Source organism: Erinaceus europaeus, chromosome 13, assembly GCF_950295315.1.
Source record: "Erinaceus europaeus chromosome 13, mEriEur2.1, whole genome shotgun sequence".
NCBI lineage: Eukaryota > Metazoa > Chordata > Mammalia > Eulipotyphla > Erinaceidae > Erinaceus > Erinaceus europaeus.
Genome location: NC_080174.1, coordinates 49,905,140 through 49,922,190, shown reverse-complemented (window position 1 = coordinate 49,922,190; position 17,051 = coordinate 49,905,140). Strand labels below are relative to the sequence as shown.

General features: G+C 42.4%; 1 protein-coding gene across 4 annotated transcripts in view; it reads left to right on the top strand.

Moving 5' to 3' along the window:
• Positions 1-6,127: 6,127 nt before the first annotated feature.
• Positions 6,128-17,051, top strand: part of PHC2 (polyhomeotic homolog 2) — a 120,653-nt gene continuing 109,729 nt past the window's right edge. The window contains exon 1 of one of the 4 annotated variants that reach the window (XM_060205835.1): positions 6,128-6,254. The gene's annotated coding sequence lies outside the window, so the exon portion shown is untranslated. Of the gene's footprint in view, positions 6,255-6,320; positions 6,989-17,051 lie in introns of those variants that run through there. The other 3 variants (XM_060205834.1, XM_007523237.3, XM_060205836.1) reach the window with 3 other exon arrangements.

The window sequence follows — 17,051 nt, the reverse complement described above, 5'->3', positions numbered from 1 at the left end:
AGATCACACAGGAATTCAGTGTGGTGTGCCTTATTCCATTAGAGCTGGTGTCTTTATAAGAAATGGGAAATCTGGATAATAATACACAGGGAAAATGCTGTCTCGTCATGGAGGGAGAGATTGGAAAAAAGCATCTACAAGCCAACTTATGCCAAGGATTTCTGGTAACTGTTAGAAGCTAGGAGAGGGGCATTGAATTGCTTCTGATCTGAGACCCCAAAAAGGTGTTAACCACCTTAACTCCGGGGCTTCTGGCTTCCTCAATCCAAAATGAAACTGTGTTGTTTTAAGACATCTAGTTTGTGGTGGCGTATGAGGTGACTCAGTGGATAAAGCACTGGCCTCTCAAGTATGAGATGTTCAGTTTGATCCCAAGCATCATAAGTACCAGAGTGATGCTCTAGTTCCCCCTTCTCCTCCTGCTCCTTCTCTTTCTTCTCCTCCATCCTCCTCCCCTTCCTCTTCTTCTCCTTTCTGTCTGTCTCTCTCTCTTTCATAAAAACTGAATTGCTTTTAAAAATAAAAAAAGACTCTCACTTGGGGGGTAATAACATAATGGTCATGCAAAGATATTCTCATGACTGAGACTTCAAAGTCCCAGGTTCAGTTCCCCAAACCACCACCAGCCAGATTTGAGCAGTAAAAAAAAAAAAAAGAAAAAGAAAAAATCACAATAAACAAATTAAAAAAAAAGACAATATGGCAGACCTAAGAAATGAATATGCCTCTGCAAGATAATTATTAGGGTATCATGCCTACTAGTGTATGTTAACAGAACCCTAGAAAGCTTCTGTGTCCCTGATATCTCTCCAAGTATTCACTGACACTGGGTCATCACTTAGTCTATCATGGATCTCTGAAGTCAGGAAGCTGGATCTTCCATATGGGGGAAGGAGGAGGAATATATATATATGGTGGATAGTGTAACTGTAGCTCAGGAGTGGAAAATGACTTGTTCACAGAACAAGGAATGTGGTAAAATTGGGGTTCAAACCACTGCCGCCAAGCATATATTCTTCCTATTCCCAGGCAGCACCTATTCATAACTTAAAGGAGGTCTGGAAGGTTTTACACAAGACGTTTAGCTGTTCAAGGTTGCTTGTCTAGAGTACTCATTGTTGGCTATTGTTAGGGCTTCACCAGTATGGGCTGATTTTTCTTTTTGGGGGAGATTAATGGTTTATAGTCAACAGTGAAATGATTTTTTTTAATTCCAGAGAAATAGAAAGGAGATGGTGGCAGGGTAGAGAGAGGGGGAAAGATACCACAGTGCAGTGGGAACAGGGTCCAAACCTAGACCGAGCACATGGCAAAGCAAACTCACTAAGCAGGTGAGCTATTTTGAAGACCCCAAAGTAATTTTTTAAAAAATATTTATTTATTTATTCCCTTTTTTGTTGCCCTTGTTGTTTTATTGTTGTAGTTATTGATGTCAACGTTGTTGGATAGGACAGAGAGAAATGGAGAGAGGAGGGGAGGACAGAGAAGGGGAGAGGAAGATAGACACCTGCAGATCTGCTGCATCTCCTGTGAAGCGACTCCCTGCAGGTGGGGAGCTGGAGGCTCGAACCGGGATCCTTACACTGGTCCTTATGCTTTGCACCATGTGCACTTAACCAGTTGCACTACTGCCCAACTCCCCCTAAAGTAATTTTTTAAAAGCAGCAGTTACAGATGGCCGGGCCCTAGTGCAGCAGGTTAAGTGCACAATGCTCAAATCACAAGGACAGGTGTAAGGATCCCAGTTTGAGCCCCTGGCTCCCCACCTACAGCGGGGGGGGGGTGTCACCTCACAAGCGGTGAAGCAGGTCTGCAGGTGTCTATCTTTCTCTCCCCCTCTGTCTTCCCCTCCTCTCTCCATTTCTCTCTGTCCAACAATGAGGACAACAATAATAATAATAACAATGATAAACAGCAAGGGCGTCAAAAGGGAAAAAATGGCCTACAGGAGCAGTAGATTTGTAGTGCAGGCACCGAGCCCCAGTGACAACCCTGAAGTTAAAAAAAAAAAAAGCAGCAGTTACATTTTTTGTTTTTTAGGTTTTTTTTTTTTTTGCCTCCAGGGCTATTGCTGGGGCTCGGTGCCTGCACTATGAATCCACTGCTCCTAGAGGCCATTTGTTCCCATTTTGTTGCCCTTGTTATTGTTATTATTGTTGTTGTTGTTGGATAGGACAGAGAGAACTCAAGAGAGGAAGGGAGACAGAGAAAGGGGAGAGAAAGACAGACACCTGCAGACCTGCTTCAGTACTTATGAAGCAACCCCCTCTGCAGGTGGGGAGCCAGGAGCTTGAACTGGGATCTTTATGCCCCGTCCGCGCACTTCAAGTCAAGTAGTTACTTCTATAGAAAGTGTATTGTCTGCATCAGGCTTACATGTTTATTTTGTATAATTACTAGTATATTCTAATCATGTTGTGTTAGTAACTCATTTAATCTTCACAAGAGTCTATAAAATAGGCACTGTATTGTTCCCATTTTGAAAATATGAAAATGAAGATACAATGAGGTTAAGCAACTTTCCAAAGGTTCCACAGATAATAAATAGTGAAAGCAGTATTCACAGTTGCATCTTTGACTCTAGAGACAGTGCTCTCAAACATCATTTTACACTGCAATGTCTTTGAGGGGAAGTGAGGGGAAAGGAGCAGGTTGGCTGTTGAGAGATGTACTGGGGGAAGGGGTGGGGTGGGGTAGGGGGACTAACACTCCCATGCACAATCCACCCTTTGGTGCTATTGCTGCAATAGGATGAGAGTAATTTGGCCCTATAAGGTAAATGGCAGGATAGGGGCTGTTTAACCCGAAGATTTTCCAAGTCAACTGCTTCTCATCCTTGGCCCACTTCCTGAAAACTCCTTGTGCCTCAGCTTTGGAAACTCTTTGAGGACAAAGAGCTCATTTCCTGTGGCCAGGAAGGACGGGACAAGTTCCTCTCCCTCATTAAAGGCTCATAAAAGTGTTTCAAGGAGCCTGACTTATGGCTCTGCTGTTGTCAAGACCTCCTTCTGCAAGAAGCCACTCTGGTAATTTGGTGCTAGGAGATGTGCAGGAGAAACCAGCTCCTTTGAGTCCAGGAATTATTTATGATCCTAAGAAGAGAGAATGTCATTTGGAGAGATAACAAGCTTTCCCCAGCACAACAGCCTGTTAAATGTGCCACAAGAGATGGCAGGCAGCTTCAGACCCAGCTAGGAAACCTTGAGAGATCTTGTGCATGTGGCTGTCTGTTCCTATGAAAGCTCTTGGGTTGGTAACAGCCAGTAATGATGAAGTGTTTATAGCTGAACCAAGATGTGTGCTGAATGTTTTTGATATGCCAATTTATTTAATACTCACAATATTTCTATGTTACTTTGTAAATGTGGAAATTGAAAAATGGAGAAATTAAGTTACATGGTCATGGTCATATAGCTAACGAATGAGTAGTCAAATGAATATTTTAACACAATTAAGCTCATCTCCATGTATGTATTCTTAAACACCAGCAATCACAGCTTAGAATGAAATTCAGGGGGCAAGGGTAGATAGCATAATGGTTATGCAAAGAGACTCTCATGCCTGAGGCTCCAAAGTCCCAGGTTCAGTCCCCTGCACCACCATAAACCAGAGCTGAGCAGTGCTCTGGTAAAAAAATAAAAAAATAAAAAAACCCAAAAACTCAGGTTTTTGGGTTTTTTTTTTCCTCCAGGTTATCACTGGGGCTCATCGCCACACTACAAATCAACTGCTCCCTGTGGCCATTTTTTTTTCTTTTCTATTTTATTCAATAAGACAGAGTAAAATTGAGAAGGGAGGGGGAGATAGAGAGGGAGAGAGAAAGATAGATACCTGCACACCTGCTTTACTGCTTGTGAAGATTTCCCCCACAGGTGGAGAGCAGGGGCTTGAACCCCAGTTTCTGCATGGGTCTCTGTGCTTAGAACTATGTGCACTTAAGCCAGTGTGCCACCACCCAGTCCCCTGAAATTCAGATTTAAATTAACCCATTAAGGATATGTGTACATATATATATATAAGTGTATATTCAAAATTATCTTTAGATAATCTCATAAAATGTCAATAAAGTTTAAGATATTGGGGGTTGAGTGGTAGCACAGAGGGTTAAATGCAGGTGGTGCAAAGTGCAAGGACTGGCATAAGGATCCCAGTTTGAGTCCTCAGCTCCCCAACTGCAGGGGAGTCGCTTTACAGGTGGTGAAGCAGATCTTCAGGTGTCTATATTTCTCTCCTCCTTTCTGTCTTCCCCTCCACTCTCCATTTCTCTCTGTCCTATCCAACAATGACGGCAATGACAAAAACAATAATAATAACTACAACAATGATAAATAACAAGGGTAACAAAAGGGAAAAAATAGCCTCCAGGAGCAGTGGATTCATAGTGCAGGCACCAAACCCCGGTGATAACCCTGGATACAAAAAAAAAGAGTTTAAGTTATTTAGTTTGAAGTAAATGTTAAAGAATCATTGGACTACACTAATGGAAGAAGAAAAGTCTTTATGCAAATGTTAAGTTTAAGATATTTAGTTTGAAGCAAATGTTAAAGAACCATTGGACTACACTAAAGGAAACAGAAGGAAAGTCTTTACACAAATGTTTAAGCTTTTACAATACTCTACCTTTAGGAAAACTACCAGATCCCTAGCAAAATAAGCAGAAAATTCTAACGTGGTCCTCCCTACCTACAGTACTGACTCTTTTAATATGCAATTTCTGTGACCTTACCCACATGCACTTGTCATATGATATCCTGTTGCAGGATTAAGAGGAACCATAGCGACTTACATCTTAAGGCAGAGAAGAAAATTCAATGAGAGAAGGGATTTTTATGACCAAGACTAAATGAACTTGTTATAATAAGATACTATGAGGCTAGCTCTGGATAATCCTATGTTTGAATACTCAATCTGCTATTTACTAAGTGTGTGACCTTGGACAATTTGCTTAGCTTCCTCAAGTCCTATTTTATTGATCTGTCTATAGTAGTACTACTGGGTTGAGAAGGTTGAACTATACATTTATAATGCAAAAGCTTAAGTATAAATCATACCAGGCACTAGTTTTTAAAAGCTGTTTGACCTAAAACTGATCATGTCGTCACTCTGAATCATATTTATCCTCATCTGCAATATGGGAATTATCATCTGCAATATGCAACATTTATCCTCATCTGCAAAAAAAGTTTAACTGTACTTGCTTAACAACTTCAGAGGTCACTGTAAGGAAACAACTTGTCTCAAGTTTGTGCGAGGATGCTATCGGCTTCTAGGTATAACTGTGAGGAGTTGCTGGGCGACCCCTACTGGAGAAAATAACCCAAAATCTAGGCTTGAAATTAAAAAAAAAAAAAGGACTAAGCTCCACTTTATTATAATTAATTTGTCTCCAGGGTTATCTCTGGGGCTCAGTGCCTGCACTACAGATCCACTGCTCCTGTAGTCATTTTTTTCGATTTTTTTTATTTTGGATAGGACAGAGAGAAATTGAGAGAGGAGGGGAAGATAGAGAAAGAGAGAGAAAGATAGACACCTGCAGACCTGCTTCACCAGTTCACCCTGCAGGTGGGTATCCGGGGGCTTGAAACGGAATCCTTTGTTCAGGTCCTTATGCTCCATACTATGTGCGCTTAACCTGGTGCGCCACCGCCCGCTCCCCGATTCAGTTCCACTTTAGCCACTTAGTGTGGCTGTGTGACGTCGGGTGAACAACCAAGCCTCTCGGCTCTTCCACTTTCCATTCTATCATGTCAGATTAACCATACTGACATCACATAACCTCATGAATCATATTCTGCAGGAAAGTGTTAAAACTGTGTTAAGAGGTTAAGCAATGTTCGCTGCATTCAGATCAAAGCTTAGCCAAATTCAGTCCACCTCCTTCTTCCAGGTGGGAAAAGTACGCGGCGTTTCCACGCAGAGCTCTGGTAGAAGACATGCTCCCAGCGGGACTGCTGGGGTCCCCCGCCTCCCCACAGCCCCCGCCCTCCCAGCCGTTGCCATGGCCACCGGTTCAGCCCCGGAGCAGCACCTAGGCGTGTTCAGCTCTATCCCCGCCTTTCCGGCGTCTCCATTGGCTGTAGATGGCACGTGATGCGATTGGTATGCTAATATATGGTAATCGCTTCATGCCCCTCCTTCCCGGGCGCTGTCCGAGCCGCCAGCAGGGTGCGCGGCGCGGAGCCGAGGGGGCGGGCTGAGGGGCGGCCCCCGGGAGAGAGCGGCCAGGTGGAGGAGGAGCGCGAACGCGACCCCAGGTAACGGGCGGGCGCCTGCGCGTTGGGGCCGGCCGGCGGCCGACCGGCGGCGCGCTGAGGACCCCGGCAGCCGCGCGGCAGGCTTAACCCTTTGGACACCCAGCTGTCACGGCCGGGCCTGGGGCGCGGCGGATGGGCCGGGCCTCGCGACGCGGGACTTCTCCGTGGGCGCCGGCGGACAGGCGCCCGAGCCCAGATCTGCGGCGCAGGGGCGGCGCGGGGAGCCAGTGCGAGGGGCCGAAGGACTGACCCGCGGCGCGGCGCGGGCTGCAGGGGGGCTGCGGGGCCGGACTGCGGGCGGCTGCGGGGACCGGCTGCGGCACGACACTCGCGCGGCTTCGGGGGCCGAGCTCCTTCCGCAGCCCGGGCGCTGCGCGGCCTGCGGGGAGACCCGGGGTCGGCCTGACCTCCGCCCCCGACCCCCCGCCCGCGCCTGACAGCCCGGCCGCTGGCACCCTGGGCCCCGAGTCAAGTTGGAGTCCCCAGTTAAACGAAGGCAAGATCGGTGCTGGGGGAGGGGGTACCAGCATTGATTGTCGCTGCTGGGAGCAGAGGACAGTCCCCTCAAAGAAAAGCAGGCCCCAAGTGGTGCCGGATCGAGGAGGAGGGATGCCCAGCAAAGGGGCTGCCCCCCTGCTTTCTGGGCTCCGCTGTTGACCAGACACTTAAGGGAAAAGGTCACGGCCGGACACCTGGATCGGGTCTGTCATGTCCAGAGGAAGCGTCTGTGTTGCGTGAGTTTCTTCTAACATTTCTTACAAGGCGTGGTTTAAATTCATGTTCCTCACCCTCTCTTTCCCCTCCACACAGGTCTGCTACACAAGTGTCTTCTTTTAATTATTACCCCCTCATCCCACCCCACCCCACCCCCACCACCGTCACCAATTCACTAAGGCTGGTGGCTGCTTTAAGCTCAGTGTGTAATTTAGCTTTCATCACAATAGAAACGGTAGGATGGGCCATGTGCCACTACTATTAAGCTTGCCTGAGAGGTGGCTGGGGATATCTTTCTGTCTGTCACCAGTAGCAATGAAAAAACAGGCTAATGTCCCAACGATATCAATAGACTTTATGAATCTAAAGTCATTTCTTCTAAATCAAGGGGAACAACATGGTTCTACATGAAAAACACAAGAAAACAGTTTGATTTTTTTTTTTTTGCAAGTGAAGTGCAAATTGCACTTTGTTCTTGATGTCTTTTATCACAGGACAGCAAACATTTGCTAGATGCTAGGCATCTTGGAGGTGCAAAGAGGAAAAGATAATTAGGCCTTGTCGTCAAAGAACTAGTGGGAAAATTGCCAGTGATAGTGATAACTGTATAATAGATATGGATATTGAGATCTGTGCATATACAGAGAAGATGGTCAGGGAGGGCTTTCCAGAGAACTTGTCTAAATACAGGCTTAAAAGACACAGACGTTTGCTTTGCAGAAAAGATTGGGAACATTGGGACCCTTAAGGTAGAGGAAGCAGTTAATACAGATACTTTAAAAATGAATTTCTGATGCCTTGGCTTCTTTCCCTGTTCTATAACTTTCCAAAAGTAGTCTGGCACTCTAATCCCCATCACGGTTTCCGTGGTGTTTTCCTTCTTGCTGAGTTTCCTCCCACTCCCCCCACTTTTTCCTCTCATCAGTTTTTCTGAGCCTCACTCTTAATCTTTGTTACTCATATCTTTTCAAGTATGGGCCCAATGTATGGATATGGGAAAAAGAGGGTTTATAGTAACACAAGATCTAATACCTGAATAGAATATGCACTCGACATGATCAGAAAGGTAAAATCTGTGAAGGCAAATTTGTAGGCTCAGAAAATGAGTAATAAGATCAAAAGATGGAAGAATCTGGAATAAGAGTGAATCTGGACTGATGTGGATCAGCACAAGCAGTTCAGAACTAAGATGATGAAATCATGGAGAAATGTTAACACCCACTGTTGCATGGTTTCAGCCATGTAGAGCAGGAGGGCTGGATCTGGAACAGATAGCACCATCTCTTCAGTAGAATATTTCCAGCACTTGTTTCTATTCTCTTTCCCATTCTTTTCTTTCTCCCTACCATCCTTTTATGACCCCTCTTTCCATCCACAATTCACATTTACTGGGATCCTACTAAGATCTGGACTATCAGAGCAAAGACAGTTTTGTTCTGTTGCCTTCACTTCTAGAACTATTAATAGTTCATTTTACCAGTAAGCCATCAACTGGTCACTGTTTTTACTCCCTGATTATTTAGAGATAGCAGGGATGAGCCCAGAATTGGCTAAACAGTAGCCTATATCCCTAAAACTCATCTAATGATTAAATCAGGTAGCAATTTTTTAGCTTTATTTATACCAAAATTTAATTTTAGAATGGATTAATGTGAATTTTTGATAAATCCCTATATGACAGTCAGACCATGTGAAGAAGGTGACACTGGGTTGTGATATGCCTAGTCTGGACTGCTAAAATCAACAAAGTCTGTGTTAGAGAATCGCCTGTGCTAATTTAAGCACTCTTCTCAATCAGCATGTTTACTGGGCACCGGCTTGTGTGCAAACACTGAACTGCATTTGAGCTTTGGAAGAATCAGAGAGGCAGTATAAAATAGGGGTTATTCTGAGCTAAACAAGAATTCAGATCCCAGTTCTGCTGGGTGACTTGGGTGAGTTATTTTAATTCATTTCTTCATCTGTAATAATATACCCTATCTCATATATTTGTGTAAATCAATTCAGTCTATTCAAAGTGCTAAACTTTGAAAAGAAGAGAACATTCGCTATGGACTATGATTATCAAGATAGCACAGCCCCCCACCCTTCACCCCTCACCCCCAGCAATACAGTGAAACTTGCTATATTGAGAGAAATATGGTGGAAAGGATTCTTGTGCAGAAAAAATAATGTTTACAGAATATGGAAGAAAGTTTTCATAGCTCAGTTGATGAGATGGGTCAGTTTAGCAAGATGAGAAGATTTAGGCATATAAATTATAGGATTAGAAGAGTTGGTTGGAACCAACATTTAACAAACACTAAATGTCATATTTAGGATCTGATTTTATCCTGTATGGTAGAAATCCTTACAGTGCTTTATATGGGAAAAAGGGAGTCATGAATGTAGTGTTTATGAAGGTTCTAGGTCAGGGATGTATCACAGCGGTAGAATACATGCTTTATCTGATTTTGACTCTCAGTTTGATCATTGGCACCAAAATAAATAAATAAATAAATAAATAAATAATTGTTTTAAACAATAATGTAAAGAATAAATCTCAGTAGGGATAAAAACAGAAATGTACAGCTAGTTGGTCGTTTAAAAAATCTGGATGTTGGGGACAAGGAATTGAATTAGGGGCGATGGCAAAGGAAATAAAAGGAGATAGTTTCAATAACTGTTATAGAAGAAAATTGAAAATAATTTTGTGACTGACTGGCTGTGGAGGACAAGAAATAAAATCAAATAAAGCCTTAAATATGGGTGACAAGATGAATAGAAACAGAACAGGCAGAAAGGAAGCCAGTGGGGGGTGAGAAGAGAAAAAGTAAATGGTAGGTGCCTGGAGGTGATACTGTGTATCTCATAGTTATTTGGAAGTGGGGGAGAAGAGTTAGTGTTCAAAAGATAGAATTCAGTGAGTTTTGTATAGAAAGTGACAATTGAAGCCATACAATTTGTTTTGTTCACCACAGTTAGCAGCATATGGAGCAGAAATGGAGTATAGGAGACTAAGAGCTGAATGCTGGAGATTGCCCCCATTGGGGGAGGTAGGAAGATGAAGTGGGGTTAATATTTTAGGAAACATTTTTAATATCAAAAGCAAGGGACCATCTAATTTATTCATCTAACAAATGCATTTTCCTTAGGCCTATTTTGTGTACCTCATAGATATCATCCTGATTATAGACGCAATGCTAGTTGTGAAGTTATACTCTCACAGAATCAAGCAAAGAAAGTATTTCAAGCTAGAACTGATCAGCACTGTGAAATTGTACAGAAAAAGTGGGAGATATCTGTTGCCCTTAGTAAGCAAGTCATTGAGAATAATAATTTAGTGAGATGGCCATGGGATTTTTTTTTTTTTGCCACCAGAGTGTTATTTATTTATTTATTTATTTATTTAATTTAATAATGAACAACAAGTCTGTTGGATAAGAGGGGCACAATTTCACACAGTTCCCACCACCAGAGTTCTCCATCCCACTCCCTCTATTGGAAGCTTTCCTATTCTTTATCCCTCTGGGAGGATGGAAACAGAGTCATTATGGGCTGGAGAAGGTGGAAGGTCTGGCTTCTGTAATTGCTTCCCTGCTGGACATGGTTGTTGGCAGGACGATTTCTACTCCCAGCCTGTTTCTGTCTTTCCCTAGTGGGGCAGGGCTCTGGAGAGGTGTGATTCTAAGACTCATTGATGAGGTCATCTGCCCAGGGAAGTCACGTTGGCATCATGGTAAGAACCCAAATCTCACCTGAGTGGTTTTGTTTGTTTTCGCTGGCATTTCAGATCTACTTGATTCCACCATTTTAGTGGTAGCTCTCTCTCTCCCCCCCACCTCTGTGTCTCTTTCTCTTGCTCTCTTGCTCTCTCTCTTTCTCTTGCTCTCTTGCTCTCTTGCTCTCTCTCTTTCTCTTGCTCTCTTGCTCTCTCTCTTTCTCTTGCTCTCTCTATCTCTCTCTTTCTCTTGCTCTCTCTCAGCACAGGGAGAGAGAGAGATACCACAGTACTGTTCCATGGCTTTTCAAGCTTTCCATTTGTGTCGTGCTTTTCCATGTGTTAGCTGGGGACTTGAACCCAGGTCCTCACACTCTACTGGGTGAACTATCTCCTGGGCCCAACCATAGGGATATACAAAACTAATTTAAAAGGGTTGTGGCATAGATGCCGGTAAGAAATTGTGGTCCAGGAGGTACTGCAGTGGGTAAAATACCGGATTATCAAGGATGAAGTCCCAAACTCCATCTGCAGTGCATGTACCAGAGTGATGCTCTGTTTCTCTTTCTCTCCTATGTCTCTCAATAATAATCAAAATATTTTACAAAAAAAAAAAGAAAGAAAAGAAATTGAGAGAACATAAAGACCACCTTTTTTTAAATGTTTTCCAGTGAAAGGACGAAGAGAAATAGGAAAGTGGTTAGTAAAGATAGAAGAGTCAAGTAAAAGATTTGTTCTTTGTTTCATTATTTTAGTTGTCCTGAAATATCATTCTTATTCTTTCATCATCTCAATAGCAGTTAAGCAATTAATTTCTTAAACTTACTGTTCTGATAATAACCTGGACATTTTATTGAGCAGTAAGAGTATAGTTTCCATTTATGGATTACTTACTATGTGCTAAGCACTCAGTGTACACTATATTCATTATCCCACTTAATCCTCACTGTATTGGATTATAACCACACAACTTCTTGGATGCATAAAAAGGCACTATTGCCTGAGACGACATAATTTGTGACCAATAAGGGACTAGACCTGTTTCATGATTGTAAAACCTGAGTAACTCCCAGGGTCCTGCATTCAGGATTCACATTTGGTTTCATGTTCTCTGGTTGGTATCTTGTACTTGTGAATTTTTAAACAGAGATTTTGCATTTTCATTTTTCTCTGTGACCACAAGCTATGAAACTAGTTCTGCCTAAAGAATATCGTGTCCTGAAGTTGAGAAAACATTCTGTGCTGCATCATGTGTATCGATTGTGTGGGTTGGAGTCCCTTCTGCATTGCAGTGCACGATCACATTTTTCTGTGGTGAGGACCATTTCAGACTCCTGAGTTGAGTGGTATGTAAGAGCTTTCAGTGAGAGGATATTTTGAAATTCAAGTAGATACTCAACAGCATGAAGAGAATAGGGGGTAAAGAGGCAAGAAATTATTTATACTGGCTGACTTCTAGAAATTCCTTGTCATCTCTTCAGAGTACTATTGCATATTCAGAGTATTTTGCCTCCTTCATTCCTTCCTCTACCATATAAAGGTCAAAACCAGAAAAATACAACTTTTGATATGATTTTTATTTTTTGGATTTACAATAATTTCTTAGGACTGACAGGATATATAGTTTGTATGGTTTTCGTGCTTATTACTTTCTCAAAAATGACTTTTTAAAAAAATAGTGTTATTTATTTATTATTGGATAGAGACAGAGAGAAATTGAGAGAGGAGGGGAAATAGTGAGGGAGAGAGACAGAGAGACACCTGCATCCCTGCTTCACACTTGTGAAGCTTTTCCCCTGCAGGTGGGGACCAGGGGCTTGAACCTGGGTCGTTGTGCACTGTAGTGTGTGCACTTAAGCAAGTGTGCCACCACCTGGCCCCCTTTTTTATTGTTGTTGTGGTGGTTGTTGTTGATATTGTCATTGTTGGATAGAACAAGAAGAAATTGAGAGAGGAGGGAAAGATAGACACTTGCAGACCTGCTTCACTGCCTATGAAGCGACTCCCCAGCAGGTGGGAAGTGGGGGGCTCAAACTGGGATCCTTATGCCAGTCCTTGCGCTGGTCCTTGCATTTCACACCACCAGCGCTTAGCCCACTGAGTTACCGTCCAACCCCCTTAAAAATGACTTTTACTTGCCCTCTTGCTTACGTACCCTCTTGTTCTCACTCTAGGTCATCATGAATAACCCTTTGAGCAGGTTATTAACTTAGTTCTGACACTGCTGATACTGAAAAAGACCAAGTCCTAACACTAGTCAGCCTCAACCTACATTTCCTTTGTGGGGGAAATCAGACAAAACTATGATTGTTGGGGGCCAGGTGGTGGCACACTGGCTAGAACAGACATGCTACAGTGTGCAGGGTCCCAGGTTCAAGCCTCTGTTCCCCACCTGCAGTGAAAGAGTGTTGCAGGTGTCTCTCCTCTCTTCATTTCTATCTCTGCCTCCCCTCTTAATTTCTCTCTGTCTCTGTCCAATAAGTAAATATTTAAAAAATATTCAAATTGTCTTGCTTCCTGTTATTACTTGTCTCTCCCATTCATAATGCTTGTTCTCTTTTTTCTTTTTCCTTTTTTTTTTTTTTTGCCTTCAGGGTTATCACTGGGGCTTGGTGCCAGTACTGCTCCTGGTGGCCAATTTTTTCCCATCATTATTATTGTAGTTGTTGTTTGATAGGACAGAGAGAAATTGAGAAGAGAGGGAGAGATAGAGAAGGAGAGAGAAAGGTAGATAGATACTTGCAGACTTGCTTCACTGCTTGTGAAGTGTTCTCGCTACAGGTGGGAAGCACGGGCTTCAACCCTGGTCCTTGAGTGAGTCCTTGTGCTTAGTACTGTGTGTGTTTAACCATGTGCACCATCACCTAGCCCTTGTTCAAACTTTCTAATCTAGGTGAGTCTAAAAATATGTGAGATTAATATATGTAAAGAAATGTTAGAAAGCAAAGTTTAGATGTCTGTGTGTTCTCCACGGTATCCTATTCATACTGATGGTATAACCTCCGTAAGATACTATAGCGGTTCATCAATTGCTGTGTAACAAATTAACCCCTTAACTTGCTGCATAACAAATTAAATCCTAAACTATCAATTTAAAACAAAAAGCTTCTCTACCTTCTAAGATTCAGTTCAGTCATTCTAGCCTAGAAACTTTCTTTTTTTATATTTTTAATTTTTTTTATTTATAAAAGTAAAATCTTTTTATTTTTTATTTATAAAAATAAATATTTTTATTTTTTATTTATAAAAGTAAAAACCATAGGATAAGAGGGGTACAACTCCACATAATTCCCACCACCAAAACTCCATATCCCATACCCTCCCCTGATAGTTTTCCTATTCTTTAACCCTCTGGGAGTATGGACCCAAGGTCATTATGGGATGTAGAAGGTGGAAGGTCTGCCTTCTGTAATTGCTTCCCAGCTGAACATGGGAGTCGACAGGTCGATCCATACTCCCAGCCTGCCTCTTTCTTTCCCTATTGGGGTGGGGCTCTGGGGAAGCGGAGCTCCAGGACACATTGGTGGGGCTGTCTGTCCCGGGAAGTCTGGTTGGCATGGTAGTATCTGGAACCTAGTGGCTGAAAAGAGAAAGCCAAATAAATTGTTGACTAATCATGAACCTAACAGCTGTAATAGTGCAGATGAAGAGTTGGGGGTGTCTCCGTTTTGTAGATAGCTAGTAGGCCTATTTTAGTTATATTACAAAGGGCCTGTGGCTATAGTAGTTTTTTTTTCTTTTTTTTTTTTCCTGAGCCTGACATCTGATATGCAGGTGGATCCAAGTTATTGTCTGGGGAGGTGATGTCATGGCTGGAAAAAGGACCAGAAAGCTGGATCAGGGAAGAAAGTAGCTTCCAGATATGGGAAAGGTGTATAAATACTGTTGACTGTAAAACCCATGAATTTGATATGATCTGGGGCCCATATTCACCTTAGGAACCTATGTAACCTCTGCATCCCTGTAGCTCACACTCTGTGGTCATAAGTAGGAATGTTTCAAGCTGCCCAATTTCAGGACCCATCTTCCTCAGGTGTAGCATAGAGTATGTTGTCCAGCCTCCCTTTAGAGGATAGAACATTCTCTATCACTGTTGATCCACATTGAAGGCAAGGTCCTATAGGGGCCCACGAGGGGTCTGTTGTGTTGTTCCTGATAGAGATGACCAGTAACATTGGGGAGAGGGATTTATTTGAGGTCTAGGCCCATCATGTCTGTCTGGGAATCTCAGGACACCCCTACTAGGGCCCTAGCTGATGGGGTGGCCTGATAGTGACTAAAGAGTCATCGTTAAAGTATGCCAGTCTCTTGCCTTTATTCAGCTTTTGCAGTCCTTACTTTGATAAGGTTAGCTTTGGAGTGAGTAAGGGAAGTATAATAGGAAGTAGGTGAGGAGGGTATTTAAGTCTAAGTAGACACTATTTCATTATGAACTTTATACTGACTCGTTGCAGACTATTGTGTACTTTTGTTTTCAGGTATATATTTTGCTCTAATTTATAGATACATGTGAACATATGCCCTATCTCATGGGACCTGGTCTATATCTAGGTTTTGGGACTTTGTTAGGAAGTGAACCACCTGAAATAGAATTAGAGAATCCTATGAAAGGAAAGGTCTCACACAAGTAATGAGGCTAAAGGGTTAACATTCCATGCCTGATGTCTCTGGACACAGTCTGAAGTGAAGCATGCTGAGGTGGTATTCATTGCGTTTATTAGGTTGGGATCAGCAGATGCAATATCATTTGGTATGAATTAAGAGAAGCATGCAGGAGAGTGAGCCCCACCCTAGAGGTTCCAGGACTGGGGGAAACACCCAATCAAAAAGATACGTGTACACCTATGTTCATAGCAGCACAATTAGTAATAGCTAAAACCTGGAAGCAACCCAGGTGCCCAACAACAGATGAATGGCTGAGAAAGCTGTGGTATATATACACAATGGAATGCTACGCAGCTATTAAGAACAATGAACCCACCTTCTCTGACACATCTTGGATGGAGCTAGAAGGAATTATGTTAAGTGAGCTAAATCAGAAAGACAAAGATGAGTATGGGATGATCCCACTCAAACAAAAATCTCTGGGTTGAGGGTGAGGGTGGATGTTTGGCTTCACTGGGGAGGATGGGATGGGACACAGTCTTTTGGTGGTGGGAATGGTGTTTATGTACACTCCTATTAATTTTTAGTCATATAAATCATCATTTAATTAATACGAGAGGGGAAAATTGATTGAATGTCTCAAACTTTTTAATGCACAGACCATAGGCTGAATCTTTGATATGTTGATATGTTGACTCTCTTAAAAGCTTAGGAGAACAGGGAGAACAGAAGCAACCAGTGGCACAGCTATATGCAAATAATATCAAAGGACATAAATTATGTTGTGTATGATACAGCAAATCCTAACAAAGGAATTTTTCAAAGTTAACCCAATTTCCAAATAATTTGATTACAGCAATAACTATTGCCTTCTTAAACCATAGCTTTTATTTCTATTTCTTTTTTTTTTTTTTTTAATCATCAGAGCACTGCTCAGCTCTGGCTTATGGTGGTTAGGGATTGAACATGGAAGCTCAGAGCCTCATAACTTTGAGTTCCTAAATCCTTGAATACAGTAAATAATTAGTAACTGGTTATCAAGTATGCATAACAATAACAATGCAAAACCTTGGTACAGTTTCTACTCTTTTTCTTTTTATTTCTTTTTTTTCCTTTTTTAAATTAGTGATTTAATATTGATTTATAAAATTATAACAGGGGTATAATTCCACACTATTCCCACCACCAGAGTTCTATTCCCCACTCCCTTGATTGGAAACTGCAGTAGTTTACCCAAGGTCTCAGATATGGGTTGACTATTATTTCTTTAACTGTCTATATTTACATATATTTGCCCACTTTTTTCCTTATGGTCCTGCCTTCTTTTCTAAGTCACACCTACACCTACTACTACTTCCAAAAGTCCTTTCTTTTTTCTCCTTTCTCTGGGTCCTGATGGAATTGGTGTTCAGAGCCCTTTGTTCATCTTCCCCTAACATTTATCCCCCTTTGGAAGTATGGCAGAATTCTTCATGGGATGCAGAAGATGGGAGTTCTGGCTTCTATAATTGTTTTTCTGCTAGGCATGGACGTCGGCAGGTCGAGCCATATCCCCAGTCTGTTTTTATCTTTCCCTAGTGGGTTAGGACTTTGGAGAGGTGAGGTTCCAGGACACATTGGTGAGGTTATCTGCCCAAGAAGTTCAAGATGGAATCATAGTAGCACCTGCAACTTGTTGACTGAAAAGTGGTAAGATAAAAATCAGGACAAACTGCTTAACAAACAGGAACCAAAAAGGAATAGAGCAGATGATAACTGAGATCTTAGCGTGGAAAGAA